Here is an 8657-nt window from a genome sequence, read left to right as displayed (position 1 = left end):
TGACTACTGACTACTAGCAGCTGGTTCATGTAGAAGCAAAAGTTCTTCATTCTAGAGGCAAGAATAGGTAGGGCCAGCTCCATGGGCATGTACTCTGTGCAGTCACACAGGCCCTTGTCCTCAGAAGCACCTTGTGTTTGGTTTCATGTGCTGCTGTGACCATCTTGAAAGTCTTAATAATTTTTTAACCAGGCCTACCAATGGCACAGACTGCCCTGAGAACAGATGGGGGGCGGCAACTGATAGAACTTCAATGTGAACGCCATGAGTTGGCAAATAGGCTCCTCTTCAACGTGTCTTTTCCAGCTCAAGTGCAGAAAAACAGTAGGGACAACATTTGAAAAAATATCTCCAGATCTGAAGTCATTTCTATCCCATGGTGCCTAACAGAGTGCTATGTTTTAGAGCCCAATAAAAGCAACTGTGGCACAAAGATGACAATGACATGTTTGTTCACTTAGAATACAGGCATCTTGAGGTTCAGCATGGCAGTGGTTCTTAAAGTCTGATCACGACCAGCAGCATCAGCAGCATCTGGGAATGTGATACAAATGCCAATTGTTTGCCCCTACTCTAGACTTACTGAATAAAATATTCCAAAGGTGGGACCCAGTTATCTGTGTTTTAACACACTGTAGCATCATGAGAGCAGTCTGTCTCCTACAACCCTTGTCCTTCTACTGGTTGTCAGCCAGATGGTGGCTATTTTGCAAAGACCCATTGAAAGACAATTGGGAGATATTTGGGTTTAGAGGACTTTGTTTTAATAAACTTGCATGAATACAGGAGGAAACAGCAGAAGTGATCCCCCCCCACCCCACCCCCGGGCAACCAATTTGTTTATCCTGCTTCTTTGAAGCCATAGCCAATAATGTAGAAGTCCTTGGTGGCCACAACTTGACATCTGAGTGAAGTAGAGAAGCCTTCTTTTTGTTGTTCCCTCACACATACACATTATGAAGACACACCATAGAGTCATTTTGCTGAGAGTGACTCCACTCCTACATTTTATAAATGAGAAAAATTAAGGCCCACAGAGATGAACTAACTTGCCAAAGGTTACCCAGCATTTCCCCTGGCACTCACTAAAAGAAAACGCTTTATTAAGGTAAAAGTCAGAATCACCTTGTGCATAGTTTGGTGCCCTTCTGGCCAGAAATTAGGAAAACAGCCACTCTAAGCAGAAGCTCTAACCATTGCATTGCCATTGAGCAGTCAATTCCTCCCTGTCTGCTTTTAGGTGGTTTGACTTCAAATCACATTCGGATCTTTAAAGAGACAGGCTTCACATTCTCCTTTCGTTTTCGTTTGCAGTGGGACATCTCACCTGGAAGACCAGGCAGTAGCGAGCCGGGTAGTTGATGACTGACTTTCACCCTCTGGGAGGAAGATGAGCCCTGCGTAGGTGGCCGTGCTCAGCTCCAAGCTGCTTTTCCCCACACCTGGTTCTCGTTTGTAACACCGAAAGTATTTCATGCTTATTAAGCATCATCTGGACCCAATTTTTAAACCACAAGTTTGGCTTGGTTTGTTTTTAATAAGCGGTTACAACAGAGGCCACCTTTTCAGTGTGGTGATGTCTCTTAAACCCAGCCATTGGCATCTTGGAGATTTAGATTAATACGGCCGTTACAGAGGGTTAAAGACATGAAGGACACGACTCCTGACATTTCTGACTTTACCCTTCCGAGATCTAGCCCAGATTTGCTTTCAATGCATGTGTTTGCAGACAAGGATGATCATGTTTAAAGGAAACTGTGTAATGGTCTTTACTTTCATGTGGTAGTCCACATCTCAATTTTTCTGTCCCAATTTTGAATTTAAAGAATTCCTGGATTTTACGCAAAATTAGTTTAGGGGGGCTGGGGGTGGGAGGGGTAAAGTTAATGAAACTCGTTGTCATTGCTCAATTTCTATTTCTCAGTATTTTACAATTGGTATCGCTAAGTTTTTTGACAGCCAATGGACTTTATGTGGTATTTTGTCACTGCAGTTGGCCAACATAAGAGAACAGAGTTAAGACATTCATCTTCTTTTTAGAAGAGTGAGTCAGGAGTTTGTTAGTTCCAAACTAAATATAATTGTAAAGTCACAAGTTTATAAAGGATATGTAACTGATAGTTAAATTTTAACAGGATTTTCCAGGTTTCTCTATAATGCATTTTTAAATGCCCATTGCCTGGTATTAAACACTCACAGCCATTCATGTCTTCAGCAAGGATATTTTCATTCTAGCATGTGAAATGCCTTGATGTTGGGTTAGTATCACAGGTTTGGACCAATGTAGCACAAGTGTGAAGCCATCTCAATTCTCTTTCCTTACATCAAAGGCCAACCTGGATTAGTGGAAATATTTCCTTTAATTAAAAAATAACCGTAATGGATATTTCCAAGTTCTCCTACCCTCAGGGGAAACAACCGTTGTATGAATGACCAATAACTGAATCTAAATCCTCTTCCTGTACCATTTCAAAAGTTTAGTCTTCTCCACAAATATTTCCAAGAAGCTCTGAAACATGCTTGTATGTTTTACCAATTTGTCCTACTGTAGCCTTTCCCCTACCCTATTGTTCTGATTTAATTATCCAGTGTTGTAAGCTCTGAATAACAATAGGTCAAAGTCCTTTTTTACCTCTTTACTATTGTATCCTCAATGCTCAGAACAGTGTCTGGCACATGATAAATAATAGAGTAATTGCTGGGGTAATGGCTTCAATGGATGGCTAAATGACTGAATGGATACATTGAAAACATAGTTATTATGGTGATCTATCTTAAAGTTCAAATTTTAGATTTTATATGATAATCAGAAATAAAAGGAAAATCACATAAATAGTACTCTAAATGTCTATATTTTTCACAAGGACTGTCTCTAAATTAATATTACCACCAAAATGATGAATTGATTGAGTTTAATGATTGGTTGACATGTTCTAATTATCATTGTAGTAATTCCTATAGATAGAGAATTTGTTTCTTTAATATTTATGAATTGCTGTGTAACATTTTGCTCACAGCTGATCTCTTAATATAGTACTTTCTCATGGGCAAAATACAAATGCTACTTTCCCAATAAGTTGTGCTCTGGAGCAATATAAGAGCTTTACAAGTGTTCCATAGTATGTTTACACTCTTGTTCCCTTTGAAAACCTTAGTTAATTGTTAAAAGAGATCACAAAAAAATTGCTTATTTACAACTGTTCATCTTTTTATATTTAAAAATTCCAGATTAGCAAATAAAAAAGATCAACATACGGTTATTATATTCTTTTGGGATAGACTACTCTGTAAGCGCTGTCAATAATTAGCCCACAGCATAAATCAAACTCTAAATTCTTTGAATAAAATATAATACTATGTTTCTCCTTATACCTTTAGCTATTAAAATTTAAGGCATTTCTTATGTCTAGAGTATACACATATTTTCAAAACTGTTATTTCTTCCAATATTCACTGTACCTCTCAGGGTGATTTTAATGCCAATGAGAAATGAAACTGTCCTCCTTTGGGAAGGATTCAGATTTTAGATGTTGGTTTTCATAAACTTTGTACTCTTCTGTATCTAATGTATATCTTTTGGAAAAAATCCTAATCTTTATGTATTTCACATGTCAGTGGCCAAAATAAAATCATGTTGAGTCAGCTCACAATACTCAAATACCTTTATTTAACCTAAAAAGAATCAGGTTTTTAGCAAGGCACTGGAAAAATATATTAAAATATCTTCTCCGGGATGATGACTGCCTGTCTTCACATTCAAGACTCAACGTTTTTGTTTTTTACTGACCCTTCTTTGTGTCTTACATTCGTATATGCACGCAGTGCTTCTCCATGTATTTTCCCATTTGACTGCAGTATAGCTCTGTAAATTGTGACGACAACACACTACAATGATTAGGGGCACAGGCTTTGCAGTAAACCTGTTATGCCTCTAGTTAGTCATGTAAGCTTAAGCAAACTACTTAACCCCTCTAAGCTCATTATTTTGTTGTAAATAAGGAAGACTAATATTGTTTCTCCCATGTAAATATTAAGAGAGTTAGGTGGGGGAAATGCACGGATAACAGGGGGCTACGTCTGTTCAGGCTGAGGATCAGTCATACCTACATGTGAATTTGGTCCATGTGTATACTGGCTCCAAAGAGTATGGCTTTTTCACTCAAACATATGTTTTAAAACTATGCATATTGGCCTCTTGCCTTTTTTTTTTTTTTTTTTTTTTTTTTTTTTGTATTTTTCTGAAGCTGGAAACGGGGAGAGACAGGCAGACTCCCACATGCGCCCGACCAGGATCCACCTGGCACGCCCACCAGCGGGCGACGCTCTTCCCACTAGGGGGCGACACTCTGCCCCTCCGGGAGGTCGCTCTGCTGCGACCAGAGCCACTCTAGCGCCTGGGGCAAAGGCCAAGGAGCCATCCCCAGCGCCCGGGCCATCTTTGCTCCAATGGAGCCTCGCTGCGGGAGGGGAAGAGAGAGACAGACAGAGAGGAAGGAGAGGGGGAGGGGTGGAGAAGCAGATGGGCGCTTCTCCTGTGTGCCCTGGCCGAGAATCAAACCCGGGACTTCTGCATGCCACGCCAACACTCTACCACTGAGCCAACCGGCCAGGGCCGACTTCCTGCCTTTTAAAAGGCTATATAATATGTCATAGTGTGAAAGTGCTCTGGTTTGGGTTTGTTTATGTTTATGCTTTTATTTTTGGCTATTCCTCTATGGATAGCTATTTAGGTTGCTGCTAACATTTTTGCTATTACAACCACAGTGCAATGAACCTCTTACACATATTTCCTTGTACATTTGTTCTCGCATTTACCAGGGTAAATGCCAACAAGTGATTTTCTGAGGTGTAAAGTATACACATTTTTAGTTTCAATATAATACCAAACTGTTCTCTCCAGAAAAGCTCTTCAGAATGCATATCACCTTATCTTTGACAACATATTATACGTCATAAAATTATCAAAAGTTTTAGACTCAACAAACTGGGAATAGAAGAAATATAGCTCAATATAATAAAGCCCATTATAAAAAACCACAGTTCATATAATACTCAATGGTGAAAGACTGAAAACTTTTCCTCTAAGAGAGCAAAGCAAGCATGTTTGCATTCAACAGAGTATTGGAACTCCTAGCCAGAGTCACTAGGCAAGAAAAAGAAATAAAAGACATTCAATGGGAAAGAAAATAGTAAAATTGTCTCTGTGCAGATGCAGGAAATTTTAAAGATTCCACACACACACACATGCACAAAAAAAATATTGCACACACACAAATAAATAAACATATTAGACAATTTTGGGATACAAAATCAACACACAAAACTTAGTTTTATTTCTATACTCTAACAATGAGTGATCCAAAAAAAAAAGAAAAGAAAATGAAAAAAATTTTTACTATGATAGCACCAAAAAGAATAAAATACTGGCCCTGGCCAATTAGCTCTGTTGGTTTGAGTATTGTCTCAATATGCCAAGATTGTAGACTTGATTCCCAATCAGAGCACATGCAGGAATCAACCAATAAATGCATAAATAAGTGCCCTCGCTCTCTCCCTCTCTCCCTTCCTCTCTCTCTAAAGTCAATGAAAATAAATAAACTTTAGAAAGAATAAAATACTTAAAAATAAACCTAATCAATAAGGTGAAAGATTTATATACTGAAAACTATGAAACATTACTGAAAGAAATTAAAGAAACAGAAATACATAGAAAGGCATCTTGTGTTCATGAATTGAAAGATGTAACACTGTTAAGATGTTCATACTACCCAAAATGATTTACAAATTCAATGCAATTCTTATCAACATTTCAATTACTTTTTTTGGAGAAATAGAAAAATTCATCTTAAAATTCATATGGAATCTTAAGGAAATCTGAATAGTCAAAATAATTTTGAAAAAAAAAGATTAAGTTGGAAGACTCACAATTCTTAATTTTAAAATGTATTACAAAGTACAATAATTAAAGCAATGTGGTATTGGTATTAAAAACAGCAGTTAAATAGGTTAGAATACAGAGCCCAGGTTCAACATAAGAAATATTGGAGCCCTGGCTGTTTGGCTCAGTGGTAGAGCACTGGCCCAGTGTGTGGAAGTTCCAAGTTCAATTCCCGGTCAAGGCACACAGGAGAAGTGACCACCTTCACCTTCTTCCCTGCCCTTCACTCTCCCCCTTCTTTCTCTCCCCCCACCCTGCAGTCATGGCTCATTCGAGCAAGTTGGGCCTGGGCACTAAAAATGGCACCATGGCATTGCCTCAGGTGCTAAAATAGCTTGGTTGCCAAGCAACGGAGCAACAGCCCCAGAAGGGCAGAGCATCACCCCCCCATAGGGGACTTGCCAGGTGAATCCTGGTGGGAGGGGCATGCAGAAGTCTGTTTCTCTGCCTCCCCACTTCTTACTTAATAATAATATTTTTTAAAAGAATTATTGGAAAAACACTAGTCACAAGAACTCAAAGGACCAGAGTCACATCTGATGCTCTTAAAAATCATGGTTTTGAAGTGAGCCATAATTATCTGCAGAATGGGTAAGTTGCATTTTAAAAATTCAAGCTAGGCCCTGGCCGGTTGGCTCAGTGGTAGAGCTTCAGCCTGGCGTGCGGGAGTCCCAGGTTTGATTCCCCGCCAGGGCACACAGGAGAAGCGCCCATCTGCTTCTCCACCCCTCCCCCTCTCCTTCCTCTCTGTCTCTCTCTTCCTCTCCCGCAGCCGAGGCTCCATTGGAGCAAAGATGGCCCGGGCGCTGGGGATGGCTCCTTGGCCTCTGCCCCAGGCGCTAGAGTGGCTCTGGTTGCAACGAGCGACGCCCCAGAAGGGCAGAGCATTGCCCCCTGGTGGGCAGAGCATCGCCCCCTGGTGGGCGTGCCGGGTGGATCCCGGTCGGGCACATGCAGGAGTCTGTCTGACTGTCTCTCCCCGTTTCCAGCTTCAGAAAAATACAAAAAAATTTTAAAAAAATAAAATAAAAAAACAAAAAAAAATTCAAGCTAATTGCCAAGGATGTTCAGGGAAAAAACTGCCTAAAATCCATGGTGTGGATCTTACCCATGAAAAAATAGACTCCATGGTCAAACAGTGATAAACCATGATTGAAGCTCATGATGTCAAGACTGCTGATGGTTATTTGCTCTTTCTATTCAGTGTTAGTTTTACTAAAAAACACAACAATCAAATTTGAAAGATCTCATGCTCAGCAACAACAGATCTGCCAAAACCAGAAGAAGATGATGAAAATTATGACGCAAGAGATGCAGACACATGACTTGAAAGATGTGGTCAATATATTGATTCCAGGCTGGACGTGTGGTGGCGCAGTGGATAAAGTGTTGACCTGTAATGCTGAGGTCACCGGTTTGAAACCCTGGGCTTGCCTGGTCAAGGTATATATGGAAGTTGATGCTTCCTGCTCCTCCTCCATTCTCTGTCTTTCTTTACTTCTCTCTCCCCCCCTAAAAATGAATAAATAAAATCTTTAAATAAATAAATAAATTGATACCAGATAGCATTGGAAAAGTCATAGAAGAGGCATGGTGATATATATATTTATCTGCTCCACGATGTCTTTGTTAGAAAAGTCACAATGCTGAAGATGCCCAAGTTTGAACTGGAAGAACTGATGGAGCCTCATGGTGAAGGCAGCAGTTCTGGAAAAGCTACTGGAGATGAGACAGGTGCTAAAGTTGAACAGGGTGATGGATATGAACACCGGGTCCAAGAATCTGTTTGAAATTCAGACATTTAATGGTAACAAATAAAAAGTCTTAATAGACTATTATTTATATGATGTTTTGTAAATATCTATGTGTATTCAAAGGTAATGTGCAGTTAAGTTCAAAATTCTACATTCAATTATCAGATCAAAGTGTTCAAATCTTCTTTATTCTTACTTATCTTGTTTGCTTGATCTATGAGTTTCTGAGAGGTTTTATAAAGGTGTCTATTATTGTGAGTTTACAAAATTATTAGTGTAGTTCTTTTTTCTTGATAAGTACTTTGAAGTTATGTGGTTAGTTACATAGTTTAGAATGGCTTTATCTTCATGGTGAATTATTACTTTTATCTGAACTTACTCTCTCCCTGCCTCTTACTGCTCTTAGTCCATTTTTTTTTTTTACTTCTGCTTGCTGTTACTATTACTATACTAAGTTTTTATTCCTTTCTGTTACAAGAAAAAATAAGTATATTAATGTATTAAAATTTGATTTCAGTTGTTTTTCATCAAAGATATATTTCCTTATTATTTGAAGAGCCAATTAGATCCGCACACTTACAAAAACTTTACAGTTCCCCTAACTTCTCCACTCCACACACCCTAATTTATAGACCCTTTCAATTAGTTATCATTCAGTACCATGCTCATAATGTTACTTCTTGATTTTTTCTTTTAATCACAAAAATGAAGTTATTTCCCTACACACACACACACACACACACACACACATACCTTCATGCTCACCATTTGGATACATCCTTATTCCCTTTTCTCTTAGTAGAGATAAATCATAATATTGCTTGAATCTATATTTAATGTTTTTGTTATTCTGATAATGTAAATGTTACTTAGAGCTGAGCTATGTATCTTGCTATAATGAGCTTTCCTTATTTGGACTGCTTTTTATTTTTCCTGGAGTTAACAAGTGTCTTATGTTTCCATCT

The 8657-nt window shown here is 38.8% G+C and overlaps 1 pseudogene; it reads left to right on the top strand.

Moving 5' to 3' along the window:
• The first annotated feature begins 2379 nt into the window (after positions 1 to 2379).
• Positions 2380 to 7728, top strand: LOC136321100 (small ribosomal subunit protein eS1-like; annotated as a pseudogene).
• Positions 7729 to 8657: the final 929 nt, after the last annotated feature.

This window comes from Saccopteryx bilineata, chromosome 1 (genome assembly GCF_036850765.1).
Source record: "Saccopteryx bilineata isolate mSacBil1 chromosome 1, mSacBil1_pri_phased_curated, whole genome shotgun sequence".
NCBI lineage: Eukaryota > Metazoa > Chordata > Mammalia > Chiroptera > Emballonuridae > Saccopteryx > Saccopteryx bilineata.
Note: the sequence above shows the minus strand (reverse complement) of the source record. Positions and strands in the feature narration are given on the sequence as shown.